Source organism: Heterocephalus glaber, unplaced genomic scaffold, assembly GCF_053883595.1.
Source record: "Heterocephalus glaber isolate CG9 unplaced genomic scaffold, H.glaber_assembly_v1.0 deba00000738, whole genome shotgun sequence".
Lineage (NCBI taxonomy): Eukaryota > Metazoa > Chordata > Mammalia > Rodentia > Bathyergidae > Heterocephalus > Heterocephalus glaber.
In genome coordinates, this window is record NW_028258161.1 from 13910864 (window position 1) to 13938384 (window position 27521).

At 49.1% G+C, this 27521-nt stretch overlaps 1 protein-coding gene across 8 annotated transcripts in view; it reads right to left on the bottom strand.

Moving 5' to 3' along the window:
* The window catches only part of Svil (supervillin), a 209241-nt gene extending 184520 nt beyond the window's left edge, over nt 1-24721 (bottom strand). For 4 of the 8 annotated variants that reach the window (XM_087207027.1, XM_021242021.2, XM_087207026.1 and 1 more), the window contains exon 1: nt 24282-24421. The gene's annotated coding sequence lies outside the window, so the exon portion shown is untranslated. Of the gene's footprint in view, nt 1-23734; nt 23875-24281; nt 24422-24588 lie in introns of those variants that run through there. The other 4 variants (XM_087207029.1, XM_087207036.1, XM_087207028.1 and 1 more) reach the window with 2 other exon arrangements.
* Nucleotides 24722-27521: the final 2800 nt, after the last annotated feature.

A 27521-nucleotide genomic window follows, 5' to 3' on the forward strand; every position in this document is an offset into this window, starting at 1 on the left:
AGTGCAAGCTTAGGGTAGAACTGCTCTTTTTACTCCACAAGTAAGAAAGAAAAAGATGACATAATAAAAAGTAAAAGCAGAGATGAAGTCACTTCACATAAAAGAAAAAGGGGCTCAGAATGTATCCTCCTTCAGCGATGTTTTGCCAGTACTGAGCATGCTCCACCGACCCATGGCAGAAACCTTTGTACAGCACAGGACTCGGAAATAAAATGGAACCTTAGGTGTTGGAGCAGGTGCTCATGGGAATATGGAGGGTCTGACATCCTTATGTGTGTCAGAAATTCATAGAGATCATTAGTCACACTCTCGAAGCAAGCCCCAGGAGTTAAAATGGGGTGCACACTCAGAAGTGTGCCTGTGGTCCTCATGGGAACACCGCAGAGCACACTTACACAAACTAAGATGGTCACACCAGCCATTGGCCACTCAGTTTCATGGGGCTACCATCAGATATGTGGTCTTTGTAACTGTATTTCCATGCAAGCACTCTGAACTACCAAGCAATCCCAGGTACAGCCTCTCACCAAGAACGTATCCTTGCAAACTCCTCCTCCCACCAACACCTGAAAATGCCACAAGAATCATTCCAGGTATCCGCTTCAGGGAATGACCACCTGTAGCTTATGAAGCAGTGAAGAAGTTCTTCTTGTTCCATTCTTTATGTGAGACAGGATTTAGCTGCTTGTGTCCCCATCCCCAAGCTACAAGTTCATTCTTCCTGGTTATCTGAATATTTAACATTTTTGTAAAGTTTGAGAGCACAGGACTTGAGCCCCTAGCTTCAAAGTCCCCAGCCTTTTATCAGAAGGAGGATGGAGAAGGACTGTAGATACTGCTGGCTCCGCCCCTCCCTTCTGGGCTCTCCAGAGGTGCCGCCTGCTGTGTACACGATGCAGGGTAGAACATGCACAGGTGGAATGACCATATTTTGCATGCCACAGGAGACAGGGTTTTGCCTGGTTTACACCCCTCTTTTCGGGGGAATTCTCCCTCTGTGCCCGTCAGGATGCCCAGCCACCTCTGCTGCAAGGGTGGGCATGCCCAGTACCCTGTCCTCTGTCCACTCCAATGGGCATATGACTCAAGAGGTTCCCTCCATACAACTTGATCTTACAGCAGTAGAAGGAAGGGTCTCTCTTCTTTCTTCTTGAACAAAGTGAAACCTAGGGGACCTTGAATAAACCACTAGTTTCACCTGCTTTTAGTAACCTGGTTTGAGTTTGACTGAGTCACAAAGCTGAGCAACATAGCACTGGTGTCCACTGGCTTTGCCCCCGCCGTGGGGGTCAGAATGATAACGGTCACCTGGGTTACTTGTCAGGGACTCCAAGGCTGCCTGTGTTGAAACCACCAAACCTTCGTGTGGGTCGTGCGGGTGTCCCATGGACACAGGTGACCTTTTGACGTCAGAGGCCAAAAATTCCACCCACAAAGCAGGCTAACACTGATCCAGTGAGTAGGCAGAAGGCAGACCCGCAACGCAGACCACTGATTACCGCACCTCCAACCAACTTTCCTCACACCTTACATCACCCTGGGGCTGCAATCCACAATTAGCCCAAACTCTATCCTCGGAGAGGTGGATTTAAAACCTTTGCTCCTATCGGTCAAGACACAGCAGCTGGTGTGTTAAAAATAAAGAGCAAAGGTGCTTCACAACTCATCGGCCCAGGCTAAAACCTCATAGACTTCTGCGGAGATTAACACAGGGGCTACTTTTTAAATAAATGTTTCATCAAAATACTAAAAAGTACTATAAGGAAAAAGCACACTCTCCTGAGTACAACTGGAAGTCTGCTTGCGGCATTTACATTTCCCTGGGATTCGGGCCCAAAACATTCGTACTCGGGATTCTGCCTGAGATGAATAGCTCCAGGGTCCCACGAGCCAGGCTGCACTGTGCAGTGTGCCTCCGGGCTCACTCTGAGTGCTGCTGAGTGGGCTGCAGAGTGGGCTGCAGAGCGGGCAGGAGTCAGCTCTGACCACAGGCAGGGCAGGAATCGCCAGTGAGACCACTGCACTTCACAGCTGCAGCAAGGCTCTGCACGCTGGCAACCCTACCAGCTAGCCTTCCCAAACTTACTATGGCAACACCAAAAACAAATCCCTAAACAAACAGCTCATGGCCCTTTGACCTTGAGTGGCCTCAGCACATCTGCAGATAATCTGTGTACCGGACAGGTTGCCTCCTCCTGGAGCTGTTCATTGAGCTACTCGTATTCCCGGTACAGAGCCCACCACAGGCCTGAACCTATCCCAGATGGACTGTGGCAGACTTCCACCCAGGAGAGGGACAGTCTTAACTGACCCACACCTGGCCAGATCCTAAGGGAACCTGACACGCTGCCTAACAAACACATGGTCATTAAGTGAAGGAAACTTGCTTTCTTTCACTCTGTAGTAAAAGGAAACGAACAAAAAACCAACTTAGATCTCAATTGACATCCTCCAAAAAAACGTCAAGAGGCCCCAAACACTTAGGTATAATGGAAAACAATCCGGGCATTTATTTTTAATACAGGAAAAGGGGAACATTTAGTTTTCCCAAAAACAAGAACAGAAGAATTCTGTGAAACAGATTCAAGATGATCCCTCATTTTCCTGACTTCTCGTGGATATTTTATACCTCTGTGTGTTCAGTACCTCTCCAGCCCCTCTTCACACTGGACCTGAGGGTTTCCTGCCTCAGCCTGGGGTCAGAAACCAGACGCTGAGCACATCTGCGCCTCCCCAGGGATGGGGTGGCTTCAGCCATCAGAGGCACCAGCTGCAGAACCCTCTGGAACACGGCGTCTCTCACCCACACCCTCCTCTCTCTGTTCATGCCTGTTACTCAGGATGAGCAAAGTAGGAAGAGGAGCCAAGAGCTCAGAGGAGGGCCAGGGCAACCAGGACCTGGAGCCAGTGAGTGGCCCCACTGCTGGAAGGGGTCCAGACATCGGTGAGCTCAAAGAGGTGGAAAGAAGTTCAGAGTGGCGGTGCAGGCCTGTAATCCCAGTCCTCTGGGAGGCTGAGGCAGGAGGGTTGTAAGTTTGAGCCTACAGGGCAATTTACTGACTTGACAAGACCCTGTTTCAAAATCAAAAATGAAAAGGGCTGGGGATGAAGCTCAGTGTGAATGCCCTGGATTTAATCCCTAGGATTAAAATTAAAAAGAGGGTGTCATTGGGGATATTGGGCACCAAGTAATCCATATAAAGGAAATATTATAATCCCAACCCGCTGGACATCCAAAATGCCGAGTTCGCGTTCTCTAACATCGAAGAATGAATTCTAGGAACAACGGAGGTTAAGAGTAGGGCGTACTTCCTGAGAGAAAGACAGCTTTTGTCAAAGAGAGACCCAAGGGGGACAGAAAGTGGGTTGCCCGCCCACTCCGCTTCTCAAAGGTGTTTTATGGGGCAAAGCCAGGAGGTGAGGTGGGTACAAATGGACAAAACTGTGAGACCCAGTGGAAAATCACAAGGCGGGCACGAGGTGGGACAAAACCATGGTCAACCAATAAGATTACAAGTAAGTACGGTCACCCGGTGATACTGATTTAATGGAGCTCAAATGGGGAAGCAAGTCCCACAGCAAGAGTACAGGGATTTCCCACAAGGAAGGGGCTAGCGGGGATGGCTTGGTCCCCAGTTAAGGTGACAGAGGTCTGTGCAGGAGATCCATCACTGCTATCCGTCCCTAGGGGAGTATGGGGTGCACTAGTTTCTCTCTTTCATAATGCTGACCTTAGGTAAATGTGCTTCAGCTGTCTCGTGAGCTGAGGGTCCAGCCCTGCCCAACTGCCTCATAATATTCCTAACTAACTTTGCTGTCGCAAAACTGGGTCTGCCAGTAGCTAGGTCACAACATTCTCATGTGTAGTGTTTCCACGCTGGCCCCGGGAACTAACTGGTCGTGGGAAAAGTCAGTAGTAAAGGCAACTCCGAGGTGGGTCCCTGACTGCCTGTTTATTAATGTCCAAGTTCACAGGCAATTCCCACTTCCAGGGGAAGGACTCGCCCGAGACACTGTCTAGGTTTGTAGAGTCCACCCACACCCCTCAGCATTTTACACGGGTGTGTGTGTTCACCAGTAACTGAGCACACACTAAATTGTGACATAGAATATGTTGCTTTCACAAAGAGATGACAAATACTTACAGTGATGGATGTGACAATCACCCTGACTGGATAATTATACGTTGTTGACATGCATTGAAATATCACACTGTACACCATATACCTATATTGGACCCTTGACTTATGAGCTCAATTCATTCATGAGGGCTGGCTGTAACCCAAGTTGGTCAATTGACGGCTCAGGCTCCTTTACACAGCCTTCAAAGTCTCTCTCCTGTACCCAGGCAGATCTCAGTGTCCTTAGAGACACTGGCCCAGGATTCCTCAGTTAACCCCACACAGGAGAGGATGCTGTCATGTTCCTTCCAGAACTGTTTAAGGGTTAAATCTGTATCTGAGAGCATCTGGAAGCACAGATGGTAGACATTTAGGTCATAACTCAAGACTTCATTTGTAACTGAAATTCTGGTCATAACCCAAATTGTTTGTATGTCAGGTGGGTCGTAACTCAAGGGTATAATATATATATATATGATTGTCTGTCAATTTAAAACACTTTAAATAAAAGATTTGTTATTTTGCAGTACTTCTGAAGTGTTATGCCCCATCTCTCTCTAGCAGGATTATTTTCCAATACTTTATTTTGCAGTGTTGAGAATAGAACCCTGGGCCCTGAACGGGCCGGGCAAACGCTCATTGCTGAGCCACACCCCAGCCGCCATCTCCTTTTCTCTTTAAATCTCCCGAAGCATCTAACATAGATGAAGAGCAGGGTAGGTCTCATCTTGCTCACCAAGATCTGCTTGACATTTCATTTCTCAGCTCATAGATCAGCACCGCTGATTGTTCCCTTCATCCACCACCCGAAAGTCACTTCGGAAAGAATTACATGTTGTTCCCTTTCATGTCAGGGCTATGGGAAGGACTTATTCTGGAGCAGCAGCTCTTGAGATAAGAAAGTCACGAAGAAAACCTAACAGCCTAATAACATCACTCTGGGGCTTTAATCGCTCATTCACAAAACCTGCCTCTGCCCTGAAGACGCTGGGGGACCCAGCGGAGAGGGTGAGGAACACGGGCTGCTGTGAATGCAAACACGCACACATCCCTGCATGACCCCAAGTGACACTGTTTCTGAGTCCAGCACTCCTCAAACTTCAAGTTTCAGCCTGCGTGGTGGGGGCACCTCCTGTGAGAGCCCACGGTGCCCACCGCTGAAGGCTGCCAGCCCCACGCCCAGTGCACCGGCCCTCTCTCCAAGCTCAGGGCAGCCGCATAGTCACGTTTCTCGTTCATCATTCACGTCCATCTTCCTTTCTACTCTGGATGCTCAGTGACGCAGGGCCAGGCCCCTCCTTGCACCCCTGTCCCTCCCACCGTGCCCCGCCTGGTGCAGGCTGCGTGTGTAAGCTCACGAGCACCTCCAGGGTTCAGTGCCAAGCCCAGCACCAGGGACCCTGGCAAGGAGGTCACGAAGCTGTCCTCAGCCACAGAGGAAGTCCACAGGAATGAAGGGGCACACCTGGGGGTCCCCTTCTTCGCTGCGACTTAAGCTGATGCTGGCCCTTGGGGTCACTTTCATACAGCACCAGGGCAAGTCCTGCCAATGCTTCTTTTCCTGAGCCAGGTCACATGGGAACACACACACACACACATGCATGCACACACAGCATAAAATGCTCCTGAGCACATTCTAATGGAATGTAAGGTGTTGGGGGTAGGTGGAAAGGAGGAAGCTGGAGCCTCCCTGGGGCTCCCGGGAAGTGCAAGGCAGACTCCACTCTGCTGAACCCCATGCCTGTTCAGTTCCACTGGGCCCAACACTCCTACCCACAAGAGTAACCTGGAGTAACTCAAGGTCTAACTTCTGAATCCAGAAGCCACCCAGACACCTTTCAGGAGTCCTGAGGTCGAGAAGGGAGCTACTTTAGCTGTTAATAAATAGCTTTAAAGAAATAATTTCCAAAATTAACCCTCCCTTAAGTACTAGATTCAGTGCTTGCAATGGTTCTGTTTAAGCCATGTGGATCTGGTACCAGCCTTGAAAGCAGTATTTAAAATGTAATGAGAGTAGGAATGAGGGAATTACAATGATTTTTTGAATACATATACTACAATCCATAAAGTGTTGGAGGTTCTTTATCCTTGAATATGGGTAAATAAAGGGAAAATTGGGGACAGGCATTTTTCTCATACTATGTAACTCTCCCAAGGAAATTTTTAGGATAGCCAAAATTAGTGTAGGCTGCACAAATACTCATGGTCAAAGAAAAGGTGGCTGAAGCTGGCTGAATCAGAGAACCAAAAGGGCACTCACATTCCGGACCCTGGAACCCTGGAACATATGAATGCTGTCTGTATGCAAAGATCCTGCGGACTCCATGAAGGTGAGAGAATGGAGATGCGGGATTAACCCGGATTACTGGAATGGCTCAGGGTGGTCACCAGTGTCTGTATTGGGGGGAGAGAGACTGAGTGTGTGCTCGTCTTCCCACCGTCACGTACGTCTAAACGCTTTCGAAACTGAGAAAAAGTAGTAAGTGCCTCATATCTCATGCCCTAAAACTAAATTTCTGCTGGTTTCTACTTCGGCTTGTTTGGAGCCATCTGTGGTAGTAGTGATAATTATGGGAACAGCAACAGTATAAAAACTAAACAATTTTCAAAAGTCAATATTTTACAGAACAGAAAGGCTTTTAGAGAAATAATTAAAAGGACTATAATCAGTTAAAAATAATGTGGCATCTTTACAAATAATAATAGCAACTAAGAACATCTTCGAAACAGCGAGTGCATGCCCGCACGGGGCTAGGCACTTCCCGGGTGCTATTTCACTTTCTCTCCTAACACTCAAGAGGCAGGTCGGACCCATCTCCCTCACTGCAGGGCGGGACAGGGAAGCTCAGAATGGTCACACAGCCACAACTTCAGGGTGGCTGTGTTAAACGTGGATAGTGTAGCCCACTAAAATGATAGCAAAAAAAAAACTTTTTAAAAAAGTACAAATTTACTTTAGCGAAAAGAGTAAAATGGAAAATGATTCTTCCTGTAACAAGGCAAAGGTTTTTTTTGTTTATAGGCAAATCAATAAAAACTCAAGGGAAAACAAATACGCAAACGTGCCATGATTTGCAGCACTGGTGAAATGTGACAGAATGAACCACCTGAGGAGGCTTAGCAGCTCTCTCCCCAGGTGGTGCTGCGTCTGTCAAGGGGGGGATCAGCTCTGCTCCCCACTACTGCGAAGTGAATACTGCTTACACCCTTCAGACTCAGCCCGTGGGCAAAAGGAAGAGCCACTTCCGGGCAGGAAAGGGAAGTGTCATCACCCTCACCAATGGAAAAGTAAAGACACAGTGAGAAAAGCTGAACGATGCACAAGCAGAGAGCAGAGGCAGACAGGGGCGTAGCGCTCAGGCTTATCTTGTAAAGTGTGGCACTTGAAATAAAAGGTACAAGTAGATGGAGCAGGACACAGAGGTGTCTGAGTATTGAAGGTGCAGTGTAATCAACAAAATTCATAGCGTTCTGTATGTTCTGTGTGTGTGCGCGCGCACGCACATGAACTAAATGTATAGTGGAGTCCACAGAAAAAACCCAAAGCAGAGTCATCAAAAGCAAGCTGACTGAGTACATTATTTGTGTTACGAAAGTAATGCCACTAAAAGAAACTACTAAAAACGTGTTGGCCTGCGAATGAGCGACTACAACTTTTCATGACCAACACTCCTCCGCTACCTGATTTTCTGAACTGTGTTCATGGATCATGTTGAAGATAATCATCTAGTTTAGGAGCTGGCAAACCAGATGATAAATATCTTAGGCCTTGTGGGTCATATGGATGTCTGCTGCAGTTGTGCAACTCTGTCCTTGTAGCTCAACAGAAAATTCATAGATGAATGAGTGTGGCTGGGTTCCAATAAAACTTGATTTACACAAAACAGGTGGCATGCTGGCTTTGGCCTGCAGGCTGTCATCTGCTGACCCCTGACCCAGCCCAGCAGTTTCCAAGCTATGTACTACAGCAGGACAGTCCAATGTATTTAAAGGGATTCCTCCAAAAGAGGGGTAGCTTCCATATTCAAAGAGCTTAAAAAAGAAGATTTAACAATGTATATGGATCATTTTACTTCTCGGCCTCACTCATCCTCTAATGTGCTTGTGAGCTTCTGAATGCCTAGTACGGAAGTAGCATAGAGTAAACAACCTTTCTTGAACTTGCTTGAATACACTGGGGAAGCACCCAACTAATAACAGCCCCAATGCCACTCACCTCAGTGGAACGGACAGGGAAACAGTGCTGTGATCTCATTCTGACCCTGATGAATAAAAAGGCCCGGAGAGGAGTAAGCTACTTGCCCACGCCACCCAGCCAGCTGGTGTCAGAAACAGGACTAGAACCCAGAGAGCCTGGCATCGTCACTGCGTGTCGAAGGTACAACTACCTGGATTCATCAGCCTTCCTGTTACTGGGATGGACCACATGCTGGATGACCCCAGCTTACAGGAAGAGAGGTGTATCTGGCTCACAGTTTCAGAAGTTTCAGTCCCTGGTCAGCTGCCTCCAAAGCAGAAACATCAAGAGGAAAGGTGCAGGGTGCAAAGCTGCTCACTTTATGAAGATCAGGAAGCAGAGCACAGGGAAGAGCTTCAGTGGGAGATAGACCCTCCGAAGACACGTCAGTGACGCCTCCAAACATCATGCTCACTGTGGGCATCAGTGGACTGATCCACCAGTCCTCTCTCCAGACAGTTATGACTGCAGTTTAACCGCATCATTGTCTTCAGAAACATCAAGAAACATCAAGATTGTGACTGCACACAATCACTGGGAGTCTACTTCCTAATTATTAATGCAGGGTGGAAGAACAGGAAAAACACAGGACAAAGAGAAGAAAATCTGCTTTCTTAATGTTTTTAGGATTCTGGAGTATACTACCTGGTGTCTCTAAGCATACGGTGTATTTTATGACATCTAAGTCATGAGTGATCTACCAGATTAATCTCCACCTGAATGTACCTCGATGCACAAAGCACTGATCACCTGGGAAACAGAAGAACATGGAGAAAGATCAGAAGCAAAATAAAAGGCTTAGGAAACCCAAGCACTAAGTAAACCCTAACTTCTTATGAAAGTACAGAGACACGAAACAAAGCAAATATTACCCAGCACAGACATGTTCAGATATGAACAGAACTTTTAAAGAGAGAGAGAGAAGGAAATGCAGATGTGGTCCAGGTCCAGGTGCAGCGACATCAAACAGTCAGTACGAGGTACCCACTCCAAAAAGAACAGCCTGTTTCCCAAGCAGCTTTCTGAGTCCCCGAACATTGGACAGCTCATTGTTTTCCTTTCAAATCAATCGCTCCATTCTCTCTAGCTCCTCGGTGCACTTTCACAGAGCTGAAGTGCTGAAGCCAACTGAGCTAACGGGCAGCTCTCCCCTGGCAGCCTCACAGGAGGTAAGAAATGACAGTGCTGCCATCTCTGCTGACAGCATTGCCAGCAACTGAGTCCCAGGCTGACCACAGTCCAGGCCGTCGGCCAGGAGCCATGGCAAGAGCAAGGGCAGCTGCTGCTGGCCACAAACCCGCCATGGCCTTGTCCCCGCTGCCCTTTTTAGAACCCACAGCCTTCCCTGAGGTTGGAACTCCCCCCGAGACTTCTCCCCATGATCTGGCACCGCTGGAACTGTCCAACCCCTGCAGTGTGCACACTGGAAGGACCTGACTTCCTTTGCCACCTCCTACGATTCCTGGGTGCCACGTGGCTAGACAAGGGAGAAGGAGCCGCAGAGCAAGACCAGTGAGAAACAGGCTTGGTGCCCACGCCAGGTGGCTAGGCTCAAGGGCAAAGAGCGCTGGGCCGATCTGTCCAGTCCAAGGACAAACTGCCATCCACAGCAGTGACTGCGACTGAGGATCTGAATCAGTTCCAATGTTGGAAAATTTTGAAATTTTGTATTAGCACATGTTTGCAGCACATATGAGCACATTCCTTGCTGGGAGCCAGTACATGCACATAACATGGCTCAATCCCTTCCCTTCCCATCCCCCTCTCCTCCCCCCATCTCTGGACCCCCTTCCCACAGGAGAGAGACCTATCTCCCGACTTCCTATTACTTATCTTTTATTTTGCTCTAAATTTACATTTTGGGTTGCTCATATAAGAGGTATGATGGTTAAGCTTGTGTCTGATCTATTTCACTTAACATTTGGATCTCAAGGTACATCCATTTTCCTACAAGTGATTCAAGTTTATCCTTCTTTGTGGCAGAGTAGTGCTGCATTGTAAATACCACTTTTTCTTTATCCAATCATCTGTGCTGGATAAGATCTCGGCTGCTTCTAAGATTTAGCTTAATTGTACTTAAATGTGAAAACTGAAGCATGTGAAATATCTTTCTATTAAATACAAATGCATTGCTTTGGTAACACAACATTTCACTTTCAATGCCACATGGCTTAAGATGTCACTGGTAGCCAGGTGTGGTGGTGCAAACCTATAATCTTAGCACTCTGAGATGCTGAGGCAGGATGATCACAAATCTGAGTCCAACCTGAGCAACTGAACAGGACCCTGTTTCTAAATAAAAAATAAAAAAGGTCTGGGGATGTAGCTCAGTGCAAAGGCCCTGGGTTCCATTCCTCATACAACTAAAAGCAAAATAAAAATATGTTACTACTGTAGCATAGTGTGTAAGTCTACATGTAGATGCAACACTGATCTACTAGATGTCAACAACGCAACTCAGATGAAATGATTTTCTCCTAACACTGCAATGTGCTCATCTAACATTTACACAGACAGCACAAGTCACAGTGGTGATTACAGAAATCATAATTGGGAATTAAATGGAAAAATCTGTTTAAAATAAAATATAATTAAACTACTTCTCTAGTTTTTAAAGTAAAAATAGCCAGATTTTCAAATGTAAAAGAACGTTAGTTCTTTCACTACAGTCAGAGCAACAGAGGTAAAGAGAGGGGAAGAAAGTAAACAATGTCACAGTCAATGGCAATTCTGATGTCCCGCGGCCGAGCCAGATGAAAAGCTGCTCGCTGAATAAAAAAAATCAAAGATAACAGAGCAGACAATATTTAGCAATTTCAGCAAAGATAGTGAATTTAACGTTGCTTGCTTTAAAGAGTTGAAAGGACAATTGACGAAATTCATTAACCAAAGTCAGAACTAAAAAGAAAACTGAATGATTTGTAACATCTGAGCATGTAACTTGGCCCATCTATAAAACATTTTGGTTGTTAAACAAAACAAAAAGAAGAAAATCATTTTTAGATAGATCTTGTGAGAAGAAAAACATGATTTTGTACAAAAGTTGAAAGATTTCTAATTAAGCAATTAAACAATTGGCCATATAATACAAAATATTTCTAATACTGTCAGGGATCAGCAGATTCTATATTTCTAAATCCATAATAGTTTTCTTTAGCTTTAAGTGAGTTGTGAAATACAAGAGTCGGTACTCAATATTTGGGGTACATTTTTTTATCTCAACAGGCTTCCAATTTTATGAAGAAATGTTGTTAATTCACAGCTTTAAAAAAAAAGAAAGTAAACTCACAGCATAGTTTTGAATCTTTTGCATCTATTAAGAATTTAAGTTTCTATCATGCCAGAGGTATTCATGTTATGTTAAATCATAATTCTATACTTAGAAGAAAACAAGAAACTGATTTTTGCCTTTGTCTTTCTTTCTTCTGCGATATTAATTTGCATTTGGTCTTCAGAAGTGTCATCTATGAAAACTCATGAATCTTGTATTAGTCAGCCTTGTGTTACTATAACAAAATGTCCCAGATAATCAACTTAAAAAGAGGAAATGTTTATTTTGCCTCATAGTTTGGGAGATTTCAGTCTATGGTCAGTTGGCCTTGTTGCTTTGGGCCTGTGGGAATGTAGGGAATGTGTAGCGGACTAAGTGTTCTTGTCATGGTAGCCAGCAAGTAAAATGGAGAAACAGGAAGAGGCAGGGAACGCAGTACCTTCATCAAAAACACACTCCCAGGGACAAGGAAACCTCCCACTAGAGGTTCCCCTTCTTAAAGGTTCCCCCACGTCCCAACAGCACCACTGGCTGGGAGCCCAATACATGGCCTTTTGTGGAAAATTTATCCCAACTATAGCCAATCTAGTTAAAATTGTGCAAGTGCACATATAAATGTTATGAATTGCTGGCCCTTATGGAACTGCTAAAAGCAATTAGAAAACCATGAGTTTATGATCAGGTGTTCTTCACCAACGATGTCTGGATAGGTCACAAAGGCGTTTTACAAAGATTCGTCGTGCAATGAACTCCAATTCAAGATTTCTGTACCCAAAGAGAATGCTTGCCATATACTTAAAGAAGATTAAAAAAATAGCAGTGTGATTTCAGTTTTCTTTTTACAGATATCACACTAGCTATGGAAAAGCCAAATTTGAAGCTCTAATGATAGGAAAAACTTATTTGTAACCTAGTTAGACAGGCAAGAGAATTTATACCAAAGCTGATACTTTTCATAAGACAAGTAAAAAATAATGGTTTCTTACATTTTTCTAACTTGGATCAATATAACAAGATTTTACTGAATCAAAAGCAATTTGCCTCTAAAATTTGCTAGAAATTTTTGAGAATGTTTTGTTGGTATTGATACATTTAGACTGGGTTTTCAATTTTTACCTTACTCCTTCAAATCCGAAGTAGCAATTCTGAGTTGGTATAAGAGTGAGTTTATATAATTTGAACAGATGTTGCTCTGAAACTGACATCCTTTTGTTTCAAAAAGTCAAATTAACTTTTCTAAAAAAGATGAACCCATTTTGTCAATTTGGATGCAAATAATAAAGAAAAATGAGTTTTTGACACTTGATTCAATTACTGGAAAACTTAAGTGCATACAGTTTGGCAGAATGATCTAACACCAAGCCTGGTTTATAATGAAGGGTTGGAAGACTCACACATACAGATAGGCAATGTGTACACGTGATAGGCTGTGACAACACAACACAACTCCTAAACACCCTGCACCATGGTGCACTGTCTGTTGATCACGAGGCTCTCTGGGAATAGCATCTCCAGAGAGAGGTGCACTGCGAAATCACTAGCCCGAGACAGACCACAATTCAGAGTCAGAGACATTGTTTGTACAGAATCTGTTATCATTTTCATAGCATCATACTGTCAAACACTCAAGTCAGGGACTGTCAGGACATGAAGCAAAAACGGATTGAACTGCAAAGAGAAACAGACAAATTCACAATCACAGACACATCTGTATTGCTCTTTTGACATGTAATAGAATAAGTACAGAGATATTTAGTGTATATAAAAAAAAGTTGTCCCAGATCTCCAGGAGAATTCTGTGCTCATAAAGTCTGAGAAGGACTACCCACACTGCCATCCGGGTACCCAGTGCATACGCACATCCACTTCAGACAAAAAAGTGTTTTTGGCTTCCTACTGAGATCATCATAACTGATACTTTCTGTCTGGCTCCTAGATAAACCAGAGTCATGGAGAAAGCATTTTCAAGCAAACCAATCCTGAAAAATAAGTCACAGAACTTGGAGATGGCGCCACTAGTTATTCATCGTACAGACCTGGAAATAACACCAACCTACCATGAGATGGAAACTGCCTGAGATTGAATCCTCTCACCTATGGGACTACACTAAGAGCATGAGGAAATAAAAAACAGGTGATGCTCAGCACAGCCCTGCGCATGCTCAGTGTACACAGGGCCTTCCCCTCAGGCACTGACTCCTCAGTGTGATGCCCCGGAGCCAGAGCCGAGATGAGCTCCCAGCACATCTGCTTGGGTGGTCCCACTAAGGTGAGGGAAGCACGCTGGTCTCGCTATTCTCATTACCAAACTCCTGCGCCATCACTCAGTTGAGCCAATACTTTCCCTTCCAACCCTCAGTGGAGAGCCTTCCTCTATTTATGGCGGTAACTTACACTCTTCCAACAGCTGTCGCCTCCATCTCACGACGGATTAACAAAGGAAAGTTGGACAGCTTTCTAGTCAAGTTTTACATGGTGGAAAATATAATATCTAAAATAATCATAACTATTTTGAGATGTTTTTAAAAGCACTGGAAAATCTCTATTTCTTGTTGCTGGCTCAATCAAATCAAGAGTGGAAAAAACAGGACTAGGCATCAGAAGCCCTAGATCCTGGGCTGGATCTGGATGCTTGCTTGCGTAATAATCCTGAGCAGAGCATTCCTCTTTATGGGCCTTAATTTCCTCACCTATAAAAAGAAGATATGAAGACAACCACTGTTGATCTGATAAAGCACAAAAAATGTAAATGAGGTACATATGAAACCAGGAGGCATATTTATTATTTTGAGTGAATATGGTCATTGGCTCCTCCATTAATATAAAACCCCAGGAGGTAATTAGAGGAAAAGTTATTAAATTATCAAGATAGTATTGCTCTCTTTTTTCGATTTACACATCCCACATCGCATCAGCAAGCACATGTTTTTAAAATGCAAAAAAAATCCCAAATTATTGTGGAACAGGTTCCTCTGCAAGGGATAAAGAAGTGTAGTATCAAGAAAAGTTCAAGTATCACAGAGCCCTACAAGTTAAGAAATCATGGCTTATCACTGACCCAAATTTTCTGCTAAGGCTGGAAGGTTGGAAAAGTGGCAACATTATACCTCAATGAAAAGAATACAGGGAAAAAGAAAGCAGCTGTAGTGATCATTTCCCAGGTTTCATAAGCTAGAATTCTTTCCACATCAGCACCAAAGTGGCTTTGAAGGATGCACACACTAACACGCACACACACACATGCTTTTTAATATGAGTTGGACTCAGATCTGGGACAATAAATGTCTTTAGGTAAAAGCAGGCAGGTCCTTAAGTCCTAGCCCCCAAACTCAACCCAAGGGCCCTAAAAACTCCAACCCTAATTTGACAGTTTTATTCTTCTTAAAATTTTGTCTTTGTATGACCTTCATCATAGTATCACTACCGTATATTTCTTATTTTAGAGCGCTGGAAAGTGAATATGACCTTAGAATCGAAAGGCTCAATTTAACTCTCAAACCTGTCACCTGTCAGATACATGGTTTTGAGCAATTATTTTCCCTCTGTGGGCCTTGAGATTGCTCATCTGTGAAATGAGAATACCGCTGCCTACTTCATGTAGTGACTGGGAATAAATGACAATAGATATGTAAACCTGCCTGGCAGAGTCTCCTACACACAAAGGTGCTCAATAAATATTTATAAACTCGAATAAGCATCTCAAACTATGATTTCAAAATGCTTTGAAAATGCAAGTCATTTTCACAGTGCCTTAACTGAAACTTTCAGCATTCATTGTCAAAGCAACGCATTACTCATCACAAGGGCTGTTTGCCTCACCAGACTATGCACAGTGCTTCGGGGAGTAACAAGGAGAGACAGATGAGGAGGAAATAATGGAGAAGAAGGAAGAGCAGGAGGACACAGGAAATGAGGAGCAGAGGAGAAGCATCTTGAGAGAGAAATATTTTCTCATATTGTGAAACCCATTCTTTTCATCTTTTACATTATTTTGACTCCTACCCACACCAAAATTTAAAAAAACACTGTCCACAGACATCCTCTTATGAGGACGATGGTGACTAATACATCAAACCTAAACACAAAGGAGGCAACTTCATCTCCTTCCACAGCTTATTAACTCTCCCCAGTTGTCCCTAGAAGCCAAAACAATAGGCAAACCATTTGGAAAATATGAAAAGATGAAACAGAAAAGCCATTGTTGGGTAAACTATAAGCAATCCATGTGAATTTGGCAACCAAAGAGGATTAACAAAAACTTGGGAGGAGAAAACGGGTTGGGTGAAGATCATGCAAACACAACATTAACTTGGCAAAGCCAACTTGTAGCTGAAATGGTAAAGTGGGAAAGAAAATGTGATTGGAGACCATAGCCCCGAACGCGTGAACTATGGGTGGTTTTAAACGTGTTGGTTGTTCTCCAGTCCACAGAACCCAGAACTAGCATCTGTCATTAGAGCAAAAGTCAGAACTCATTGTTTTCCCCAATAAGTTTGCAGTTTTCTCAAAAGTTCATCTTTTGGGTTTGTGTTGTTGTTGTTGTTGTTGTTGTTTTTAGAAGCCTAGATACAAAAGATGGAGCCAATTTTCACATGGAAAAAAACAAAGGGCTTTCACTGCTGTAACTAACTTGTGTTTTCTTCTAGCCCTGTGAGAAAGAACATAGAAAAAAACTGCCTTGTGATGAAAGCTTTTAGTGTTTTTTAAAAAAAATGATGAGGAAGTTTTTTTTTTTTTAACACACAGATGTTGGGTTTACATAAATAATCAACCAAAACATTTTCCAACCATACAATTTTCTTGTGAAGCATATAATATGTTTTTCTTTTTCCTGGGAACTCAATGTCAGAAGTATATAATGATGACTGCTTTTCAAAAGATAATTAAATAATTCTGGGGCCAGAATGAAATATAAAATATGCAATTGTAAGGTCTATATCAAATGCATTTTTAGGAATTGGAGAAAAACCATCTACCATGGCTGGAAGGAAGTTCTCTCTAAAGTGGAGCTCATAGTCTATCACTTTTTCCAGGGATGTAAGTTCTTAGCTTTATTCTCAGAGTTTTGGACTTAAAATCTGATGAACTACACAAATGTGATCTCTAAATAAAAGCTCATCCACCTCCAAATTTCCAACGGTGGAATTTCCTCATTAGGACGCACAGATGAGACGCAGAAGTCTGTCTGTCTACAAGCAAATCTGTCTGAGTCCCGTCTGAAATGGGACAAACAGACCCAAAGTTCTCTCTTGAGTCCCAGCACAGCTCATTCTGAGGAAGCCTACAGGGGTCTTCGGGGTCCAGCATTAGGTGTCCGCCAACCTGTCTGGACAGTGTCCTTAACAACCATGGGGCGGACAAGGAGAGTAAGCAGCTAGGCCAGAGCATGCGGCACGGACATGAGACTCCCGAGAGCCTGCACTAGTGCAGAGCGGTTGGGAGCAGCTAAGCCTCCCCAGGTTCAATACCTGGTAATGCCCCCCCCCACCAAAAGGGCCCAGTACAGTCTTAGCAGCACCAATCATTCAGGACCCGCACCCAGCCTAGACTGGCCACAAAGCACAAACTTCTCTTCAAGATTTGGAGGGGAGAAAAAAAAACAAACATGAATTCTGCTCTGTGTATGTACAATTTCCACTTGCAAGGGGAAGGTTATCCCAAGCAAGCTTACTTTCCAGTTCTTCCCAGGTACTGCCCTGTGAAAGACAAAATAAATTTCAAACAATCTTCCCCAAACTCCAGGCCTGATCTCACCATTTTCAAACCTGGTATTTCCAAGATTCTATTCCAAAGCACCCTTTTGAAAAGTGAATGTTCCCTCGAAACGAAAACTCTGGTGCAGAATTTAATGTAATTATTATGCTAGACTAAGGTGACAGCCAAATGGGATCGGCTCAGGACAAGGGCAGAAGGAAGGGTTTGCAAACCATTGAGGAATGAAGGGGAAGAGAATTCATGTAAGCACTGTCACACAGGGGTAGGGAGGAAGGGAAGGAAGGAAGAGCAGGACAAGAGACCAAGAGACAAAAATCAGAAACCCTGGGGCCCTGCACCCCCAAAAAGTCGCTCAGCACAGTGAGGAGGGCAGGCGAGTGGAGGGGACCTGCCCAAGTTCCAGCCGGCTGGGCAGTGGGGGAGGCAATGAAACACCAGCGACAGAAGGAGATAAGGCTGTCCAGGGCAAACATGTCCCCAAGACACCCGAACCCTGGGCTTCCAGGAGGGAGCTGGCCACAGCAACGGACTAGGAACCGCAGGCACAGGGTGTCCAGGAGACAACAGTATCCCAGGAGGAAGAGGCAGCTGCCTGTGCTCGGGGCAAGGAGCGAGGCTATAGCGTGTGTGGGAGCAAGACTGGGGCTACAGTGGGGAGAGCTAGGGAATCCTGAGCAAAGGGGGCAGCTGTGGCCGCTCCCGCAAAGCTCAACACCTCTCCCCCTACAGGAGCATGGTTCCGAGGAGCCACGAGGAGCGAGGAACAAGGAGGTCACCCTCCCTGGGGAATGGGCTCAGGTTCCAGCTAGCCCTTCTGTGGACAGGGTGAGGGAGGCTGGCTTTGACTTCCACCTCTATCTGACACCAGCGAGAGTGCTGCAGCCTCTCCAAGCACACATAAGAATGTGCTGTACAAAGTGTCGATCATCTCTGCAAGGAGCTGGGCTTGGTGCAAAAGGATAACAGGTCCGAGAGCCGTGTCGGCCACTGAGTGTGTGTAGGTGTGTGCATGTGTGTCTGTGACAGAAAGAAGAGCTGCATGTCCTAGAAAGATGGCCACGGTGCATCTGAGAGACAGGGTTGGAAATATAACACGACAGAAGAACAACTGCAACAGGCTTGTAGAGATGGGGTAGGGATCTGGGGACAGGAGCGACAGAGGGAGAAGAGGGAGAGGGAAATCAAAATGATTGATACGCGGTATGTATATGTGCCAATTCCCCAGGACAAATGGAATTATTATGCATCATAAACATATACGAATAAATAATAATGAGTGTGAAAAATCACAGAAAGTGACAGGAAATATACCAAAGCAAAACTGGAATGGGCAGAGAAGTAGAATAAGAAGCGATTCATCCCAGGGAAAGCGTTGGGAGGTATAAGGACCAGGGAGGACAGCCCTGATGAAGCCAGCCCTTCCTGTAGACGCACTGACTCCCACGACTCGGCCACAGAGCGTGCTGAGCCGAGTCGGGAAATGTGAATTCAAGCCCGAGGCTGCTTATCGAGGTAGAGACTCAGCTTCTTCCTCTGCAAAACAGACAGCGCTGGGCATCAGCCCTGAGAACCTAACAGGGTGTGGTGCGGGGAAGACCCCAGTGAAAACGGCAGTAAAAACCAACTGAAAACTGACGCACAGGCAGAAAAACTATTGTTACTGCACAAAAGGGATGAAATAAGACACATGAAAGTGAAAAAGGAGCCCTGACATGGCTAAAAGGGCTTAGACCTGTGAGTCCATCACAGGAACCACGAGTCGCTGGGGAATCCGAAGCAACAGTGCCCAGAACCAGAGCCTCTGTGAGTCAGAGGAGATTCAGAGTCAGAGGGTTTTGTACGTGTCTACCAAGTGATCATGGTTTAGTTTACAATCTCTCACAGAATGAAGGGGATCGAGGTTGACCAAATCCCAGTAAAAGGCTGATTTATGCTGTGGCTACTAAAGGGCCTTTTCTTCACACTGCACTCTGAAGAAGCACAGGCCACAGAGACCTGGGCAGGGGCGGAGGACAGGAAGGCTCAGGCAGAGGGGGACGCAGGACACTCCTTTGGAAGTGTGGGTGCTCAGGTGTTGGTAACTGTACCGTCATGTCCATCCTGTGCTCCCAGACTCTGCCCTTGGCTTTCACGGGCACATCACTTTGCTCCCCTCTGGCCTGGATTAGCTATCAGGATGACAACGCTGCTCTGAAAACAGGGGTCTGAGGAGCTGTGGTCACAGGGGCCCCGCCTCCAAGGCAGACTCCTCGTCCAGGTGTCTGGGTCTTACGCCTGCTCTTCTGCACTCAGTCCACTGCCAGCTGGGCCCCAAGCTCCCTCGCCTCACAGGCTAAGTGGTCGCCATGCAGCATTCCACAGAAGCCTGGCTGAATGAAACCCAAAGGCCAGGTCTCCCAGGGGAGGTAAGGAGTTCTTGGAAATTCAAGTTTCCTCATTGAAAAAAGCCAAGAAACATGGCTAAAATATCTTCTAGCCCTAAAAAAATGCAAAATAACTTAATGTTCTGCAAACATGAGTATTATCTGGAGACACATCCCAACTTTTATGTATTTTATGGAATAGAAGAATGCATGTAATTAAACCTGATCATATGGCAACTTAAAAATGTAATATTAGATCCATTCCTTTGTTGATCAGTAAAATATAAAAACAGCCTAGGTTTTAAGTATGGAAAAGCTACACATGCTGGTTATCCTTAAAAAATTAATTTGAAAATATGTTAATTCTGACATTTCCTTTTAAGTCTTCTCCCCTGACAGACTATATCTGGAAATAACACTGGCGGGACAGAAACCAGCAAGACTATTTACAACGGCTGCGTTGAACAAAGACTCCTGGATTTCCACCTTCCTTGGTCACTGAACAAAGGCAGCAAATGTTAAGTACAGTTGCCCCAGCAGCTGGCCAGCTCCCTCCCTGAGGAGAAGTCATGGAACAGCTGGGGAATACAAGATGCTTTTGAAGGAGCTGCCATGTGATCCAGAATAACGCTGCCTGCTCATCTCCCTTACAGAGAAGGAGGCAGCCCCGCAGGCCTGGCACACGCCGCTCAGCTGCTCGGGCTTCACAGTGGAGCACAACAAGTGGCTACAACTGGAGACCACAGGAAAAGGGTCCCGCGACCCTCTGCAAGCTGTCACCTGCTGACACCCGAAGCTCACATTCCCGTGGGAGAAGCTCCATTTCACACCCAGACGCAGAATCTGTGAATGGACAATGCCACTCTTCTCCCATCTGTGCGTTATTTAGAAAGGTGAGGTGCATGGCTTGGGGGCGTGGCTGGGGGACAGCACGCTGCCTGGCTGGTGGGAGGCCGAGCTCCATGCTCAGGAGCTCAGAAAGAAAGAAAGCAGACACTCACCCGAGCTAAGCTCTCATCGCTAATGACAGTGTACACCGCTTGTAGTGTTGCTGCCCGTAACTGATTATTTAAAAGATAAAAGTACAAAGTCTAGAACTATAACATAGCAAAAATGAGAAGTATTTCTCTGCCCATTTGCTAAATTTTAAAACCTTCAAGTGTTTTCACGTATGAAACACCTATACAGGTTGCTCACTAGTTGTTCCGCTAAACTGATCTATAACTTATTTTGTCACCTTCTAAAAGTTAGTTCAGCAATTTTCAGATCATATAGTTTCTACCATATTTGAGCAAACATTTTTAGAATATTATATGTCACACTCTCCTTCTTCCTCTATCAACTTGGTGGCTCACCTTTAAGCAGACTTTCAGAAAATATTTTATTTTCCAAGGACATGGTTCCTCTTCCCAAGACCTGCCTGCGCAATTCTCACAGAAGTGAGCATTTTTCTTTAATGTCCTCGATGGCCAGTGGATGAGAAAAGACAGGCTTGTCTCCAGTTTGGCTCTGAGGGGTTTTTCATAGTCCTGTCATATTGGGCATTAGAACACTAGCTTTAAATGTAAAGGAAAGGGAAATGGCTGGAGGGCCAGCCACAAAATTACACACCAGCACAGCCAGGAGGAAAGCCCTAGACTTCTGGAGCGCCTTATAAATTCTCTGAGCAACTGGGCAAAGTTTTCCATCACTAACCTTTCCCTACCCTCAACTTGCTGACAAAGAGGAGAAATCCCTCACTGCACAAAGCGCAGAACTGACCGAGAATACTGACTTCAAGGCAGCTATAACTACTTTCCCTCTAGCTGTGGGGTGGAGGGAAGAAGGGAGGGTTCTGTTCTCAGACATCACTACCTAACACTTATTGAGGAGCTGCTCCTTGCTCGGCACTGTGGTAAGCACTTTACGTGAATTATCCACTCTAACCCTCACAACTTGAAACCAGGAGGCATTATGATTATCCCAAAGGGCTTGTTATGTTTTCTACAGTACCGGGATTAAACTCAGGGTGTTCTCACTGAGTTACAGCTCCAGTCCTTTCCTTCCCTTTCTCTCTCTCCTTCCTTCCTGATAGTCTCCCTAAGTCCTCCAGGCGGGGCTTACACTTACAGTCCTGCAGTGTACCAGAGCTGGGGCCTCAGGCGTGACCCGAGTTTTTGAAGAACATAAAGCTCAGGGAGGCTGAGCAACTTGCAGGGTTCAGAGTGATGGGTGGTGGAGGCAACATTTGAACCCTGGTGCTCTGACATCCGGGCCCTGCGTCATTCAGCACCCCTGGCTGTTGCCAGGACTAGCAGAGCCCAAGGACCTCTGGAGTCCCAGACTGTCACTCCAGAGCTTCACACTTCTTTCTCTCAGGCAATGCACTTTTAAGTAATATTCAAGATACCACTTAAGTTCCACATTTCACACTTGAGCTCAATGCTGCATACAAGTATGTGGATAAAGCCATATCCTTAGATTCCTAGAAGTAACTCGGGGTTTTATCCAAAACAGAACTCGCTTAATGCTAAACACACACTCGGCGTGGCGGCCTTGTCATACTGGCTTCAGCAGGTGGGGCCTGCAGCTCCTTGAGACACCTGGGTGGGGGTGAAGAGGCAGGTGACACAGAAAGCAAAGGCAGCTACTCCTGGCTCTCTGAAACTGTCACACAATGCTAATGGTTTTCAGAAGGCCATTCTTTGCATATACTTTCTGCTTTAAATAAAAGCTGGTTAGCTGAGGTGCTGGCACCGACAGGCAGCATTATGTGGAAAGTCAATCAAACCCTGATGCCTCACTGGAACCTGCACTTACAGCAACCCACAAAAACCCTATTGAGGCCTGCAGTTCAGCTACACCAGAGCCTGAAGCTGGAGGATCCCAAGTTCGAGGAGAGCCCAGGCAGCTCAGCTAGAATCTCTGTCTCAAAATGAAGCAAAAAGGGCTGGGACGCAGTTGTAGCCCCAGGGCGGCAAATAAAACAAACAGCAACTCTTTTAGTAGAAACCTCTGCCCAAGAATGACGATGGCAGGATGACAATTAAACAGTTCTTTTTGGAGCAGGACCAAATTAGGGACCTGCTCCCGGCCTCAGTTTCCTTATCTGCTAAGGTGGAGATAACGCCCTGGGAGGAGGCTGGGAGGTTTGCAGGAGGAATGTGGAGGTCCCTGCCCAGGTGTGACACCCCCCAGACCAGGAGCTTCCTCACAGCCAGCTTCTGGCCGTCGCGTACCACAGGAGAGCGGTGGAGGCAGGGAAGGTGGACGGCAGGCGCGGGGCTCAGGGCTTGGGGTGCGCACCCCGAAGCGCCTGGCTTCCTGCCCCGCAGGGCTTCCCTGCTCTGCTCGCCAGGTCCTGGGAAAGTGCGGAGAGGCCCACGAGGCTTCTGAAATTTCCATGACAATACCATGGGTGTGCCGGGGTTTGCAAAGAGTGGCCGCGACCTCGCCTCGCAGTGGCGGGGGAGAGGGACACGGAGCCTGGTCTACGGCTGGCCTCTCCGCGGCTGGCCTCTCCGCGTCCTCGCAACTCCCACCTGCGGAGAGCAGTCGGACTTCCGGGGTCGCGGAACGCCCGCGCCCGCGTGGGACCCGCACCGCCGGACAGCGCCTCCTCGCCCCTCGCGGGCGCCAGTGCAATCGCCGCCCGTGGAGCTGCGCGGGCACCAGGCTGCCGGCTGTCACCGGGCGGACGGCTCCGCGGGGCTCCCACCGCTCTGGGGCGCCACCGCCGAGGCGCAGCGCTGACCCCGCGCCCTCCCTGCCGCCGAACTTCCCGAAAGTCCGCCGAGAGCCCCGCGCCGGGAGCGCCAGGACGGAAGTGAGGAGCGGGCCGCGCCGCCCTTTGTTACCGCCGGGGACCCGCGCCCGCCCGCAGCCCCCGAAGGCCCGGGGACGTCCGCCCTCCCGCGGCGCCTCCCACCCGGCCGAGGCCGACCCCGCCTCCGGCTGGCCGGCGCGCGGCCAGAGCGAGTGAGGGGTCCAGCGGCCCGGCCAGCGGCGGATCCACCCTAGGCCACCGCGCCCCGCCAGCCCTCCTCACCTTCCCGGGCTTCCCGCGCCCCGACCGGCCGCTCCCCCGGCCCGCGGCTCAGCGACCAGCTCCGCCGCGCGCGGCCCCTCGGCGCCTCTCCCCGCGGGCCGCCGGCCGGGCCCGGGAGGCTCACTTCGCCCTCACCTGGGGCGCGCACGGGTCCCCTCCCCTCGCCGGCCCGCGGCGGTCGGGAGCTGGCGCCCTCTGCCGGGCCACCGCGCCGGAGCACCCGGGACCCCGGGGACGGGCGGCCAGGCAGGGACGGCGCCCCCGCCGAGGTCACCTGCTGCCAGCCCGGCCTGCGGCCAGGTCCGGGCCGAGGGACCCAGCTGTGCCAACGCCCGGGCCCCGCGCCCCCCAGGAAGGCGCCAAGGAGGCCGGCAGCCCGGGCGCACCCGGCTTTCCAGCTTAACGTGTCCGTGTGGGAAGGTGAGGTTCGCGCCCGCGCCTCAGGAGCGCTCTGCGGCCCCGCGCGGACGGGAGGCGGCGGCACCGGGCAGCGGACGAGCGCGGCCCCAGTGAGACCCGGGGGCGGACCCTGCCCCGCCGCACTCACCGTGCCGGACGCCCCTGCCTCCGGGCCGGCGCACCCCCGACGGGACCTCGCGGCAGCAGTGGCGGCTCCGGCGGGCGGAGAGCGGCTCGGGCGGCTCAGGCGGGCGCTGGCGGAGCGCGAGGCCGGGTCCTCGCCGGGCGCGCTGAGCGGCTCCAGGCGGCCGGCCCGGGCCGGCGGACCCACCCCTCGGCGCGCTCCCGGCCGGGCCGCGCACGCGTCCCGTCCCTCCCAAGCTGCCGGGCGAGGGCTCCCGCCCCCTCGCCCGCTGGCCACCTCGGCGCCGCCCGGAGGCAGGAGAGCCACTCACCTCGACCCGGGCGGGCGCAGAGTCTCTAGCCCTTCCTGGGCTAAGCCTGGCAATGCGCGCGGACGCGGGAACGCGCCGGGCCGATTGCCAAGGTTACCTCCCGCCAGGCCGCTGGGGACTGTGGAAAGTCCTGTCACCCCCAGCCGCCTGACTCGAGGGAGGGTGCCCTTGCTCGTTGGCCCCCAGCACAGCGTTGCTGCCCACCTGCCGATTGTCTGCAGGCCACAGCGAGGCCGGGTACTCTGAGGAGTTCCCGGGTGATGCGCAGCAGTATTGGAGACAACACAAGGTCAGGTCTGTGAGAGTGCTGAGCCAACGCGGGGATACAGTTGAACACGGAGAAAGCGTTGTTTGTCTGTCTCAGCTGACAGTGTTCCGTTCAGTTTCCCTCCAAGCCCCGGAGGTGTGAGTCTGCCTCCTTTACCCCAAGCTGCACCAAGCGTATGCAAAGCAGCCCCAAGCAGAAAGAAGCAAAGTGAGTGTGTCCCTTTGCTCGGCTGCCAGGACCGGGCCTGGGCTGGGCGCGACCTCAGGGATCGCATCCCCACAGCTCTGGGGCTTGGAAGCCGGAGATCAAGGTGCCGGCGGGGTGGTGCCCCGGGCGTGCACAGCCTGGCCTCCGCTTGTCCTCGCCGGTCTTCGCTGGATTCCTGCCTGGCCTCTCGGCTCCTCTCCCAGGACTCCAGGCAGACTGCAGGAGGGGAAGGGCCCTCATTCTACTGATAGTTCTCGGACGAGCATTTGTCCAAAGACGCCTCGCCTCCCTGAGGTTCCGAGGGATAGGACTTGGGTGGGAGCTGCGTCGCCCTTAGCTGTGCGCTTCGCTGCGAGGCTCCTAGGTTCTCATGGCAGGACGGGGCTTCTTCCTCGGAGCCCGGCTCTCTCTGCCTCCTCCTGGCCTGGCCTCGGTTAGGGAGGTGGAAGGTGGAGGATCTAGCAGAGGCCTGGTCCTCGTGTGAGGCAGTATCCGTGTCTGTCTCTATGTGAGGGATCTGTGGGAATCTGATTCCTCCCCAAAGCCTCCCAGAGCTGGCCCTGTTAATCAGTCAGCCTGACCTTCGCCTGCCCGCTGCGGCCGCCGGCGGCCAGGTGCGTCTGTCGGGGGGGCCTTCAGTGCTGGTTGACGAGGCGCTGGGGCGCCGTCGTGTCGCCGTGGCGAGGCGGGCGGTGTGGATGTGGGTCTCTGGGAGACCTGTCTTCCGCACAGTAGTAAGCGCTCTCAGAGTGGGCTCCCAGGACTCCGCATCCCGCGCTCCATCGCTGGTGGTGCTGTTCCCACCGAATCTCTGCTTATGTTGCTGCAGCGCGAGTTTGGGGCTGAACCTGGGCGCCCACACGCTAGGCCGGGGCTCTGCACTCGCTAAACCACAGCCAACCCAGGTCTTCTCCCGGTGGAGTCATCCAATCCTTCGCGTTCTCTCCTTTCTCCTTCCTTTATTGTCTCTTTTCCCTTCCCTCCGTCCTGTCCTCCCTCCCGCCCTTCCGGTTGTGGTACTGAGGATTGAATCCAGGCCCTCCACACTGAGCTGCATCCCCGGCCCCCTTTTCACTTTGACACAGGCTGTCACGAAGCCACTGAGCTGCCCAGGCTGGGCTTGAACTTGCCGTCGTCCTGCCTCAGCCTCCCAGGGTGCTGAGATCACAGCCTGGGCCGCCACGCCCGACAAGGGGGAACGACACCTTCTGACTTCTTCTAACTCAGAGCCAAGCCTCCCCCGACACGCCAGTCGGGGGCTACCGATTGTCACGGCACTGCAGACCCCCTGTGTCCACAGCTGCGTTCTTCCCCGTCTGAGTGGACAGCACAGACAGCGACGGTGCTGCCTGCCGGGCCCATAGGAAGCACAGAGCCCTGCGGTCCTGCTGTCCTTAACCTCCGGGAGGCCCTGGGCGCTTCTGGGCGGATCCCGCGCCTACTGCCTCGCCCCGCCCCGCCTGGGCCCCCTCTCGGCCAGGCCACAGGGGCGCCCGGCGCGCTGCCCCCCCCCCCCACACCCTTGGAACCTTCTCGGGCTGGAGGGAAGGTGTCAGGGCCCACCTTCCTCTCCACAGCGCCCACAGGCCCCCAGTCACGGCCTCCTGGGGCGGGCGGCTTCCGTGTCCCCACTGTGCTGTGAACGCGGGACAACACCCTGCTTTTTGTAAGTTTGAAGTCTAGATTGAAGGTGAAGCTACAGAAAGCTTCATACATGTAGATGCGCTGTGTGTATGTTGTGTATATATGAGCGTGTGTGTGCACACTAACATTAGCTTTAAGGGACAGCTGCATTTGTAGAAGTTCAGAGGATTTGGCCAAACTTCCCATTTGTTTGCAAATACCTTACTTGGAGCAATTTTCATGTTTCTGATAATATTTCTGTGAGCGCTCTGCCTGAAGTTACCTCTTGTTTGAGTCATGGGTTCGTCTTTCAGAAACTCCAATTAGCTTCTCCTATACCCAAAGTAGCCAGGGTTCTTTAGACATCGCTTTCAAACTGCTGGGCCCGAAGTCAATATTGTGGGTAAGGATCATCATCTTATCTTATTTTTTCTTTATGCGATAGAATTAAAGACTAAAGCACATCTACAGGCTTAGTGGATTGTTTTCATGGGGCATCTGTTTCAGTCCACCGTGTTTGGGTGTGGGAGGGAGTGAGTGCGTGCACATGAGTAGTTACAGTGCCATCAAATGGGTTCCTTCCTGTGGTCCTGAAGCAACTGCCTCGGGCAGCGCTGGAGCTGATCTGCTTTCCGCAGAGCCAGGTGGAGGCCTCTGAACAGAGGCACTGGCAGAGCAGCCAGTGCCATGCGGCTCCCTCTGCAGAGGGCGGGTGCCCCGACATGCTTCTGTGCACAGGAGAGCTGCGGAGACCTGGTGGGAACAAAAAGTGAGACGGCACGGGCGGTGAGGGAGCCCAGGTTTGCTGCCAGGCAGAGCCAGCCTTCCCGGAGGG